Raw genomic sequence first — 14072 nt, forward strand, 5'->3', positions numbered from 1 at the left:
TTCTCCTGGATCTCCCAGGATTCTGTGTCCTTTTCCCATCTGGTTCTTTTCCCAAATTTCCCCAGGCTAGATTCTGCCCCTTTATGTCACTATTTTGGCTCCTACTGTTCATGCCTCAAAGTTCTGCTTCGTCATCTGGTTTCTACTGTGTGTGCTTTATCTCTCCCCTTGCACCATCTTGACTTCTACTGCACATGTCCCGGCAGAAAATTTCCCCTGCTAACCCTGCTAATGGCCAGTTGTCCCCTGGGGAAGCTGGAAAGTGATTTCTCCCTGCCCAATTTGGGAACATAAGTCCCTTCAGTGGAGGATGTGGCTGTCCTCTTTGGGAGCCAATGAATGTCATTGCTCCCCATTAAATCAGGCTTAATGTCTGATTGATTCTGTTTGCTCCCTTCCTTAAGTAACTAGCTACCTACACTGACGCCGTGACTGGCAAATTGATGCTGGCTGTTGGCTGGGAGCTCAGCTGAGGCTGAAGGCTGGGGATCTCTGTTTCTTTCTATATGGGCCACTGCATGGGCCACACAGTGGCTAGTTTCCAAAAGTCAGAATCCCAAGGCATAAGATGTAGAAGCTGCCAGTTTCATAAGCCTGGATCCGGAAATAACCACAGCATCACATCTACTAAATAGATCAGAAACCAGATTCATGGGAAGGGCATAAACCCAACCTTTCAATGGAAGGAATATCAAGGAAAGTTGGGATAGGCTTTATAACTGATCACATGAGATACAGAGTGGGGGAGGGCGGTGTTGGAGGAGGGATAATAAGATCTGAAAGCAACAGTGGAGGGACATAAAGACATGTACCCCACCTCCATGGCCAGTGGTATGAAAGCTACAAGACATAAGCCACCACTCCAGTGGGCTGCAGGGGAAGCTGTGTCCTCAGGGTGACCCACAGTCCTCTTAGAACAAGAAGATGAAAGGAGTATTCAGAGAAGGTTTAAGAATGTAAGGAATTTTACTCATAGATCATGACCATGAATTGCATAATTGGGGAAGTGTGGAAGAAAGAGACAAAGAGACAGATTGAGCTATACGTGGTACCTAATGGGGATTAGAGTACAGAAAAGAGGTGTGATGTAGTAGTCTAGTTTTTGTGTTTGCAGCCTCTAAAAGCATAGTGAGGTTGAACCTCATGGATTCAAGGCAAGTGGCAGTAAAAAGATATATGATATTTGAACACCCTGCTTAACAAGCATTATCCATTAGATGTGTACACAGCATGTGGGGAATAAAGCCAGTACCCAGAATATATAAAGGACTCCTTTAAATCAATGCAAAAAAGAACACTAAAAAGAAAAGAAAAGAAAAGAGAAAAGAAAAGACCTGGCAAAAGATGGACAAGGCAGAGGCAGTTCACAGAGGAGAATGTCTCAATGGCCAAGGAACATAAGACACTCAATTTTCCCAGAAATCAGGAAAATACAAATTAAAACCACAGCAAGATTTTGTCTTACTTCCATCATATTGGGGGGAGGGGGATCTAAAAGCCTAACCATACCAAGTATTGGTAAGCATGTGAAGCAAATAATAACTTTCATACATTGCTGGTGGAAGTGTAAATCGATACACCAGTTTAGCAATATGCTCTGTGATTGAGCAATTTTAATTCTAGGTATATGGCCCTAGAGAAACATACAAGAATGTTCCTTGACAGTGTTTTTTATGATAGTGAAAAATTGTAAACCGCCACCTTGCCAAGAAGAGAACAGAAGTGGACATTGTGAGATAGCAAATTGACAGAAAGACGCTACCTTAAGCTGGGGCCATCTCTGAGGAAGTCTGTTATACTCTTGCTAAAATAAGAATTCTTTTGGTTAAGAGTATTGAAGCTTCTCTTGGTTGAGATTGAGGCATTGGCTTTTGGAAATCCCATCAAAGAAAAGGTGAACTCTCACAGTTTGATGGGAGAGATATGGTCAAATACTAATATTTGAACTAATACTAATATTTGAACTCAATCCCTCACCTGCTGAGTTATTGACAGATATACTCCCCATTCTCCTCATGGCTCTACAGAACCTGCCTCATTTGTAAAGGAGCATCTTAGCACTGAAGAGATCTAGGCCTGAGGACTAGACCAAAGCCTGGGAAGCAGGAGGTGAACAAGAACAGACTCCTCTTGTTTGTTGCAAGGCCTGCTCTGTGCCCCCAATGTCAGTCATTGATCCAGCCCCCTGAGACGATGACTACTGTCAACAGGCATAGGCCTGGTGGTCAGTGGGTCAGTCTGTGACCGTTCCCAAGCTCTTTCCAAAGGGCCCACAGATATCCAGCTGTTGTCACAATCATAGGACAGGACCTGGACCAAGGCAGAGGTACAGGGCATCATGGTACAACTTAGAGAAGCTTCCTACACAGTTTCCCTGCCCACATCAGCTTGACTCTCTCCAGATGGCATAATTCACTTCCATTCCTTCTACCTGAGGGAGTGGAAGAGGCTCTGTCCATCAGCTGTTACACAAAGGCAAATCATCAGTTTACTCTGAGCAAAAGTGCCTTCTCTGTCCCCAGTATTGGTTTCTCCTCCCCTGCAGTGCCTTCTGCCTGTCTTAGTCTGCTTCAGCCTCCAAAGAGCACAGTAGAGTTAACCTTTATGGAGCATTTCAACGTGTGCTTTATATGCTTTGGTTCTCTTAGTCCTCACAATAACCCTGTGTGGCCGGTATTCTTATTTCTGTTTTAGAGGTGGAAAATTAAGTGTTAGATTAAGTTCCAAAGTTCCACACTAAGTGGCAGAATGAGCATTTGAAGTTCAGTCCGTTAGTCTAATTCTAAAACTCGGGATTTGAATGACTGTGTAACACTCTATGGACCTAGTTAGCCCAGGAAGCTTCTCCTCGTTACTTTGAGGAGTGAAAATTACAAAAAGCATGGACAGAGGAACATACCTCACAAGCCCATAATTAAGCACATTTCATTTACTATGGTATGGAGACACTACAGGAAAAACATTATCATCAGAAGCTATATATCTTATCAGGGAAAGAGGAATAAAAGAGAAGTGGGTCAAGCCAGGGGGAAAATTAAGCTAAGGCCTGCTCTACCTCCTCAGGGTTCCTAAGGTAGTTTTGTAACTATTGTTTCCCATCTTTCCAACACTTGCTTTGCCCTGACCACCTGTGACAACTGTCAGGATGGGACTTCTAAGCTCTGACATTGAGAATTCCTGAAAAGCACTGAGGAATGGTCTGATGGTAGTGGAGGGGGTGGCACCAGTAACTACGAAGATAAACACACGAGTTACACAGAAAGTGGGTCAAGAGGTAAAAGAATTGATGATCCCCACGCTGAGTCTTGAGAGACAATTAAGAGCAAGACAAAAGGTGAAGAGCCTTTTAGACTTGGTGAACAGCCTGAACAAGAAGATGGAAAGCAAGAAGCAGTGTGAGATTAGGGATAACCACAAATAGTTTGGTTTTCCTGCAGCATAAGTTATAAGATGGGAAGTTTAAAAAAATATATGGACAGAAAGGTAGGGTTCAGAAGATGGAGTCCACTTGGGCCATGTTGAGAAGTGGATAGTGGGAAACCATTAAATGGTCTTAAGCAGACAAGCGACAAGATGACATTTGCATTTTCAAGCAGGTGGCTTTGACTTTGGGGTAGAAACCCAGTAATGAGACTCTTGCAATTGTCCAGGTAAAAGATGATGGACAAGGAAATTGAAAACAGGGAAAGACACAGGATATATCTGGAAGTTAAAATCAGAAAGATTTGATGTGTGACAGGATGTAAGACTTCTGTAAAAAAATGAGAAAAGTTTGGGACACACTCTCAGGGTTCCAATGTTGGCCACTACATGGACAGAAGTACCATGGCTGACATGCACTGGAGCTAGCCCACTGCATCTTCTCTCTTCATGTCCATGGTAACGCTTTAGTGGTCTTGTCACTCTTATTTTCCTCAAGGCCTGGGTGGGGGACCATTCTGATTTACCCCAGTAGACCTTCCTTAACTCAGAATCTCAGGGATAGAGGTTGGAGTTATGCACTCTTTTCCACATGGAAGAACCTTCAAGGATCTTTAGGCAAGTTGCCTGGTCTACCCAGAGTTCTGCACCCCATGAGGCTTGGTGGATTCAATAAGTCAACAAAAGTGGCACGACCCCTTTTACCAGGACAGGAAATAGCTTGTTTTGTATCTTCGCACCCAAGAAGAGACGCAAGGTGACATTTTAACACTGCTAGCACAAATTGTACTTTGCTCATGCAGGGGAAAAAACTACATCAGCTCCATCAACCTCTAAGAATCATTCTAAAAAGTGGCCTGAAGCTAGATCCCAGGGAAATACCACCTTTTGAAATATGTGTGGACAAGAAAGCTGACTTCGAGACTGAAGTAAAGGGAAAACCAACACAGTATTTTACTGTAAAAATCCAGAGGCAGAGCATTTTAAGAAGGAAATAGTACTGAATTGTCAAAGTTCCACTAAGATAAGGTCAGTGTGACGGGTCCATTGGAATCGGATACTGACCTGGTTACCAAGGGCTGTTGTAGTGGATTTGTTGGGGTTGCAGTTGGATTATAGTAAGCTCAAGTTCGAATGGCAGGTAAAGGGCGGCTGAGAAAAGGAATCATGAGGTAAATGGAGGGGAGAAGTTCTGTATGAGCTGAAGGAGAAGAGCCAATAGGAAGCCAGACTCAAGATACAGCAAAGAGAGAGGGGATGATTGCTGGAGAGGGGTCCCGGGAGACAGGAGGAGCTGGGCCCCACAGTACAGAGGAGTATGCTTGCTTTGAACTGAAGGGCAGTGTGGATGGACCTGGAGAATATTATGCTAAGCGAAATAAGCTGGGCAGAGAAAGACAAACATCACATGATCTTGCTTATATATGGAATCTAAAGAACTTAATAAACTGATGAACAGAATAGATTCAATGACATGGAAGCATGGATGAGACTGATGAATGTCAGCAGGAATGGAGGAGGGTGGGTGGGTGGAGGGGGAAAGATTAACCAAAGAATGTATATTCATATATGCACAACCCAAGGACACGGACAATGGTGGGGAGAGGGACTGGTGAGAGGGATGGGACAGGGTGGAATGGGTCATTGGGGAGAAAAAGAGACATATGTAATATTCTAAACAAAAATAAACAAAACAATAGATTCAATGACATAGAAGCATGGAGCAGACTGATGACTGTCAGAGGGAATGGAGGAGGGTGGGTGGGTGGAGGAGGAGAGAGTAACCAAATAATTTATATGCATATATGCATAACTCATGGACACAGACAATAGTGTGGTGAAGGCCTGGGACAGGGTGTGGCCGTAGGATAGAAGGGGTCAATGGGGAAAAAAGGGGACATCTATAATACTTTCAACAATAAAGATAAACTAAAAACTAAATTAATTAATAAAATAAAATGAGTCCCATGTATTTTGTTTAATTCATTGTCAAGCAATTTCAGAGACCAAATGTCACCTCTTATAGGAGGCCAATGTAAATAAAATGGATTATGTTCAACTTAGTAAAAGGTAGTATATTAATTCTATCTGCAGAATTGGGAGCCTTCATGAACAATAGCAGGAGTTTATGAGATGGGAAAGAGACAGGTTACACTTACCATAGAAAAGAAGCTAATTAGTAAAGAGGCTAATTACTTTAATGCCACCGGATAAGCTATTCCCTTCTGGAACTGAGAACAGTTTGGATAAAAGACAAGGAAGAAAAAATGGGAACTAAAACATTATGGAAACTTGGTTCTGACCTCAAGTAATTTTCATGGAAATTGGGAGGGCAAAACTTACTTTTTTTCACATGCTGAACTATCAGTCAACAAACACTTTTAAATAGAATTTCTGGTTTGTGCTAAGTGTCAAACAGAGCTTTTGCTACAAATCTACAAAACTAGAATTACACCTCCATTTAATGGGGAGTTGACCTCTGAATGAAAGATACCTTTGGTTAAATTAATTTCAAGCTAATTAGTTTCAATACAAGATTAAGCAGTTCAAAGAAAACATTTAATTAAAGCAGTAGCCTTGTTTAAAAAAAAAAAAAAATCTTATAAATAAAACAGTTCTCATCCTCCTCACGTGACATTTAGAGGTGACCTGAATTTATATGTCAGGCACCTTATTTAAATCCATTTCAAAAAAAAAAAAATCCATTTCACGCCATAGATAAGCCTATTGTGGCCATTTATGGTGTCATAGGCCAGAAATGCAAGAGTTTCTATCTCCAGGATTTCCATGTGAAAACAAAAAAAGCAGGGGGGAAAAATGATGAAAATTGAAATAACAGAAGGATCTGAGAGTCTGGATTTTCATTTTAAGTAAGTTTATGCTTGCTCTGAATTCCATAAAATGAATTTAAAACTATAGAATATTATACACAGACACTGTTTTTAACGTGCAGTGTATCTAGGCCAAAAGTCAACTTATAAAAGAGGAATTTGCCACCCTTAGAAAACAAAACTTCATCTTTGACCCTTGCCCTTCACAGGATTAGAACAGTTGTAAGGAGTTTCATGTCCCCAGCAAAGCCCTGTGAGGCTCCAAGAAAGGGAGAGGAGAGTGTGAGGACAGGGCTTGGGACTAGAATAGGCATTTACTACTTCAGCTCTGGGGGGAACTTACCTTGACTTTCTGACAGGTACAGGAAAAAGCAGCAGGCTCAGGGCAGTGATGCCAGGTGCTCTTTTCTAGAGAACCAAGTACTTGGGGCACCAGTCAAACTAACATCTTTCTCTGTCCCATTTTTAATGCACATCTGCCTGGACTGGGCTGGTGTTAACTTGTCTGACAAGAGCTTACTCAGGAAGCAGATGTTTTCAAGGTCTTTTCCAGCTCTGAGATTCCTCCTGTGATTTTCTGCCAGGGAAACCACAGTCTGGTCAGGTCATCTGGGCGTTAGCATAAACATACCACGGAGCATACTTACGACTGTGAACCATCCGGCAGAATGGAATTGAAAGAATGCTATAGAACTCACACATGAAGCTAGGGAAGTTCCTTTGGCTCTGTCAGAGAAAAAAATGTTTGGAATACTTTAAGGTTTAGAATACCTAAAGGGTACGTGCCTAGGTGTCAGGTTAGGGGAAATCAGTTTCAGTGGAATTGAAATTGGGTCAGGCTTCTCCAGATGAAGTGGGAATAGCTAAAAGCCATGGGAGCCAAGTGGGGCTGGGTTAGGTCAGGTTGCCTGCTTCCTGGTGGGAGGCTGTCTCCTCTCCTGGGATACGAACCTGGTAGGACTGCAGAATGCAATTTATCTGGACCATTCAGGCAGAGGGAACACAAGGCCTGCTCTAAGTCCTCTGCCTGACCCTTACTTTCCTCAAAGCAGCATCTTGTCCTCGCTCTGCATCGTCCACGCAGCTCCTTCTGAATTCATTTTCACAGCCTGGACTCTCCCCCTCATTTGCTTCTCTGGCTTTCCAGTCTACAGCAAACATTCAAGTCATTTCTCATGGGTCCATTCCCTCGGCCTCTTTGGAACATGACCTAGCCAAGGGAACACCCTAAGCAAATGCTTCTTTATAGAAATATCCACTAAGTTTTTTTAATAAATTGAAATATGCACATATTAAACCATATCCTAGAAAAGCTGATTCTTCTCAAGCCAGATAAATTCCATGGAGTTTTTTTTCTTTCTTCAAAGTTAACGATTATCATCTCTCTGACTTCCCTCTGATTGCAACAACCATGGCGACTTTCCTTTGCCAGGTCCCCAGAAAGCCTGAGAGCATCAACGTAGCCAACTGCTGATTTTGGTTTATGTCATTCTCAGGGAAGACTGGAGGAATTGTCATGGTTGAAAACAAGTTGGAGAGAATTATATCATTTCCTTCCAGATGTGTACACATCTAAGCAGACCCTGGAATGAAGACAGCAAGAACCTACTATCTTTCCCACCTGGATAAACAGGAGCCCAAGTCACTTAAGACAACAGGAGAGAACCTTTAACATTTCCTGTAATACTGGTTTTAGGGTGATGGACTCTCTTAGCTTTTTCTTGTCTGGGAAACTGCTAGTTACAGAATAGTCATAGGGATTAAAGTACATAGTTATTGTAATAACTGTGTATGGTGTCAGATGGGTGCTAGATTTATCGGGGTGAAAGCTTAGTAAGATATATAATGTCTAATCACTGGGTTACACACTTGAAACTAATATTTTTATGTCAACTGTAATTGAAAAATAAAAAAAATTAAAAACAAAAGACAATAGGAGAGAGGACCTACTCCTTTCAAAGGAGATTCCTCTGAGCACTGATTTCATGCTGGCTGTGGACTTAAATAAATGATTATGAAGAACCACGAATCAACGAGAGCATAACCAATGTGCATGAAATGCATGGGTCTCTGGAAAGTTACGGTGATTTGCTCCCAGAAGGAAATAGCTATTCAGTTTATCAAAATAAATTCCAATTTTCGCTTTCCTCTGCTCTCTAAAGGTTTAACTTCTCAAAATTTTACTTTTAAAAATGATATATTGTTGAGGGAAATTTAAAAAGCAAATGTGATTTTTAATTGAGTCTTTTCATTCATAAGGATAGAAGACCTCTGGAGAGTATCGGGCAGCAAAACCCAGTGGATTTTGGATTATTACTATTCATACTAATGTCACTGTTGACATGAAGAAATGTGGGTTATGTTGATGCCCATAACTCAGTGACTGGCACTTAGTAAAAGCTCATCAAAAGTAGTTTCAGTAAATTGGAAATAAACCCAGTGAAATAAAGGTATGTAACTTTTTTGTGGTGATGACCCTTGGGACTCTTGAAGCTAGGAAACTACTGTTTTCCTCACTGCTCTATTTGTCCATCTTCAAAGTGGGATTAGTTATAAGATCATACTCTTAAGTTTGTTTGGATCTTAATTTTTTGTTTATTGTTAAATTTTTATTGTTTGGGGGAGAAACCGGGGCTGGATGGAAAAATAACATCAAATATTGTATCATGTTATAAGAAGACATGATTTAAGAGACTTCGAGTCAGACACTTAAAATCTTAACAAACAAATCAAGTTTTAAGTTGGCTTAGAAGTGAACAGATGTAAACACTAAAATAACTCCCAGACATTGGGTGGGCTCCAGAGGATTTGAGTTCAAATCCTAGTTCTAAATATACTAGCACTGTGGCCACACACAAGTTATTTAACTTCTTTAAGCCTTAAGTTCTGTATCTGTGAAACTGAGTAATGCCACGACTTGCCTCTTAAAGTTGTGTGTCTGAGTACATGTGTGCATGAAAAATGGTACCTGAACAGAGTACATGCTCAAGAACAGCTGTGTGCAACTTTCCTTTCCTCACTTTTCTGGGAAATTCAGGGTTCTCCTATCATTCTCTGAATTCCTTTGTAGATTCTTTGTAACAGGAAGTATGGAGATGATTTAAAATCAACCCAAACCTTATGGGTGGAGGTGAAAGGCTTGGTTTGGGTCAGCTGCTGGTCTTGTGATGAAGGGAACTTCCACGGCAAAGAGCATTCCCTTGAGATCTGGAAAAGCTGAGAATAGCACCAACTCCAGAACTTCCTCGGGGAGAGAAAGTTCCTTGCTGTGAGGAAGGCACCTTCTTGAAGGCACATGAGCCATCTTCTCATGCCTCCCTGACCCCCATTTGTGTGAATTACAGTTCTTGCATCCTTCTTTCTGTCACCTCCTGCACTCTCAGTCTCTATTTTTTTTCTCTTCATAATACTTAATATCTTCTAACTTATTCTGTGCTTTTCTTTCCTGTGGGTTCATTATTTCAGGTCAGTCTGTCTTTGCTTGAAAAGTTACACAAGGGTAGAGAAGCATATCTATTTTGTTTAGTGATGTATCTCTAAAGCCTAGAATGGCACATAGTAGGGGCTCCCTAAATATTTGTGGAACAAATGAAGGAATAACAGAAGGAATGATTTATTGGATGAATGAAACAGGGTGAAGTAGAATGGTTTAATGGGGTCCCTCACATTTAATTACTTGGACCACTCATGTTTCTGAGGCCTACCCTGACGCAATAGCTGAGAGAGAGAGAAAGCACAGAATTGAAATAAACAGAAATGAAGGGTGAGTAGATGATCTGCTCTGTAATGCTTTTTGTCTCATTTGAAAGCTGCTGGTTGGGTTTAGGGCCTCGAGGCAAAGCCTTGCATCTCAGCTCTCCCCTTCGCCAGTCCCTGGACCTATCGATGTAAAAGGATTGCCAGCACCCAAAGATGTGTGCGAGAAGCCGTGGGAAGCAAACCTGAGGGCAGCGTTCCTCTCGGCCACACCTCTTCCTCTGGGAAGGACCTTATGAAGGACTTTTCCTGGCTATGGGTTTTCCTCCGGTCATTGCTGAGTAGGCCCATAACTTCTGGAAACAGGTAGACCAAACTATCCCAGGCTTTCTCATCAGTACTCACCACAAATGCAACTACAGCTGAAACCCACTGACTGGTTGACAGAGTCAGTGAATAAAGCGTGCTAAGACAGGACTCTGAGAATCTGAGCACGTCCTGCAGAGGTGCCCACACACCTCTACTCAGTGCGGGATAAAGCCTTACACCATGTACACCATCCCCTCCCAGAGGAAGAGGTGTGGCCGGGAGAAACTTATGCCCACATCCTAGAGCCTTGAACTCAATATTCTTGCCCTCCTCCAGGTTGGTAGTGATGGTGTGACGAGTCACCAGCACTGTGATATTGGGCAAGTCACTGTCTCTGTTTCTTTTTTCTTCTTTGTTTCCCCTCCTTGATACCAATTCCCTCCATTTCAGTCCTATACTAGAATAATTATGCTGAAAAATAAAAGTGATCATCTCATTCCTTATCTTAAAAAGCTTCTGTTTTCCTCCTATTGCCTACGGGATAGAATCCAAACAGTTTTAGCTCAGCAGTCAGGACTCCTCAAAGTCTAATCCCAACCCATCCTTCTCCATTCTCCCCCAACAACCTCTCCATTATATTACGCTCTTTGAAATGCCACTTTGTTCTCCTAACTCGCAGTCCCCACTCCTTGTGATAGCCTCCCACCCTCCACCCCCACCCTGACATTATCTAGTCATTTGTTAGAATTCCAATTCAAAAGTCACCTTCTCGATATCTCTACACCACTTCATTTCTCTAAATTACAGTTAGTATGTCCATCACTAAAAATACTTAGCATGTAACACTTCCTTCACTTATCAGACCTTTAGGGGACATCTGTTATGTTCCAGGGATCAATGCTCAGTATCCAGACACCGAGATGAGAAATGTCTCAAAAAACTCAAGGAAACTTTAGTCTAGTGGAGGGAAGCGACAAGTCCTGAATAATCACAGTGCCCTGAGGTAAGCACAGGCTGGACCTGTGTGCAGGAAGCTGTAGGAACACAGAGGGAGGCAGGAAGTCCATTTGTATGCAAAAGGACGAAGTTCGGAGAGTTCTCATGGATGATGTGATCATTGTTAATATGTCCATTTCCCGGTTCAACTTTGAATTCAGCAAGAGCAGGAACTATATCTTAATCATTTTCCTGTCCCTTGTGACTAGCGGTGTACCTAGAACACATGCTTATCGGATTAATTGATATGTAAATAAAGGCACAGAGGGATTGAAGTAACTTTCAAACTAAGGCCATCAATGTTACCTTTGTAGAAATCACCCATATATTACACTGACAGTGTTTTAAATGTTAGGGATTAACATCAAAGACTAGTTAATGAAAAGAAGGCTTGTAGAATACATTTTCTCTCTATATAAAAGCAGCCTTGAAAATCAGTGTTATAAAGCTTTAACACAAGGGCTGCAGAATTGAAGGGCAGAAGAGACCTGGAGGAAAAGAGATCAGGTAAGCAAGATAAAGGGGAGAGAGGAGAGAAAAAATGTTACCTAGTAAAACTAAGTTTTCTCCACTTCTCTCAAGGAAGCAGATGGGGTGTCACGAGACCTCAGGGTTGTATAGCCCCAACTTTCCGTTTACAGGAAATATAAGATTAGAGCTACAAGTTAAAACATCACCACAAGGAAACACAGACAGACCTAGACTTCAGGACATTCTACAAGTCAGCTTACCTGGTCCGGTCTAAAAGCCAGTTTTGTCAACACAACACCAAACTAAAATGGTGGGAGACTGTTCTAAATAGAAAGAAATTGAATTCTAGTCAAAAGACATTTTAGAGACAACTGGGAGCAATTTGAGTGTTAATTTGATATAAAAAGATACCAGGATATTGCTGTTAATGTTTCAGGTGTGTTCATGCTATTGTTTATGTAGGAGAATATTCTTATTTGAGGAAACACCAGCAGAATAAGTCATGATGGATTTTCTTTCAAATAGATTCAGGAGAGAGAGAGAGAAATTGAGAAGCTAATTTTCCAAAGTGCAAACAATTGTATCTAGATTGTATATCTAATAGTGCTTACCGAACCAGTCTATCCCCTTCATAATTTCATAATATTTCATAAAAAATGAGATAAAAAATTAATAAAGGAAATTTACTAATGCAAAAGAAAAAAGAAAAAAAAAGGGAAAAACCAAGCCAAGTGTCCAATCCACAGTCCTAGAATAGGCCAATGAGTTTTAGAGCATAGATGCACTGTGAGAATCCTCTGGCACTAAGTAGAAATTATCATTTTTTGGTGAACACTGATTATATTGATCAAGTTCTGTGAAGTTTCAAAGAGGTGAAATGTAAGGCCTGAATTACAAAGGTACACATATCTCCAATTCTGACTATGGGAAAGGTAAACAGATTTTCTAGGCTAAGGTCACGAAGGAACTCCCAGTGTGTGTGCCCAGTTTTACACCAACTGCGATCTGAATATGTGTGTTAGGTCACATTTTCTATTCATCAGACTTGTTAACACGACTTTGTGCAAGAGTGCCTATCCAAAACTTTAGAAACTCCTAGAAGTCCTGAAAAACTAGGGAGGCAAGATAAGCCAGCGGCAGCATTCTCAAGAAAACGGTTACCTTGGGAAAGTTACAGAAATGCGTTTGAATGCAGTTTAATCTGTGCTGCCAAGAACCTAAGAGAAATTAAGTGGTGGCCCTAAATTTCCGTTCCTATATTCTTTCATTTGTTTTGTGTTTTCCCTTGAGAAGGCTAACTGTGTAGTGGCAAAGCATGTTTACCCCCATGATTTCTTGTCCTGGGAATGAAGACACATAAATGTGGATTTCCAGTGCTCCCTGTTGCAGACTAGGAGATGGCCTATGCTCCTCCAGCTGGCCCTGGGACTGGCTTTGCTAAAACCAGTGTTGGAAGCTCTACCCCTACAGGAAGGCACCCAGACTCCTCGCTCACTGGACATCTCTTTTAGAACTGAGGCTTTCTGGGCCTGCTCAGCTCGGTCGATGTTTCATTTCAAGCCAGGGAATATGTACCTTGTTTGAAGAGTCAGGGAAATTACCACCAAGGCTTTTCTCACACCAGAAATATACGTGTCCTTCTTTACCATTCTGTCCTAAGAAAGTACAAAGTCAATGCATCCCTTTGAAGTTGGAACGTTCAAGGAAAGAGGCTAAACTCCACCCAAGCCAGGCCAGCCCAGGAAGTCAGTTCCTTCCTGAGCAAGATCATCTTCCTTCCATTTTGATTTTACTGTGCAGGTCGAATGTTTGGGGTTCTGCATATATATGGAAAAGTCAAATACACAGGCTTCTGGTGGTCAGGGATTTTTGTCACTTAAGGCTCTTTGTAACTAGGGGACAGGTGTGGTTGCCGCACAGACAATTCATTTGTCCTTAGTCCCTAAAATGGGGAACAGACCTCATGGAGGGAGCGTGCGGTTGTTAGCTTGCCCTGCCATTTGTCTCTGACAGCCAGCTCCCTAATTTGAAATCTGAGAGCTGGCCAGACTCCCAAGAACTTCCATGGCATCCAGGGCAGGGGAAACAAAATTTCTATTTTCCAAATAGCTTTATTTGCTTACACAGTGGCCAGGTTGGAAGCTGCTCAGCTTGGGCGTGACCTGAAAAGAAAAAGTGAGTTACCACGTTGAGGTTACTAAGGGCTTGTCCTCCAAAGCAAAATGTCTTCTAATTCTGCCTTCTCCCCAAGCCTCTGCCAGCTCCTGATTCACCACCCTCGAGTGCGCAGAGAGCTCACCCCTCCTCACTTCATAGCTCCCTCTAATCCCTTAGTCTCCTTCCCTGCTT

Source organism: Miniopterus natalensis, chromosome 19 (genome assembly GCF_054644295.1).
Source record: "Miniopterus natalensis isolate mMinNat1 chromosome 19, mMinNat1.hap1, whole genome shotgun sequence".
In the NCBI taxonomy this organism is placed as follows: Eukaryota; Metazoa; Chordata; class Mammalia; order Chiroptera; family Miniopteridae; genus Miniopterus; species Miniopterus natalensis.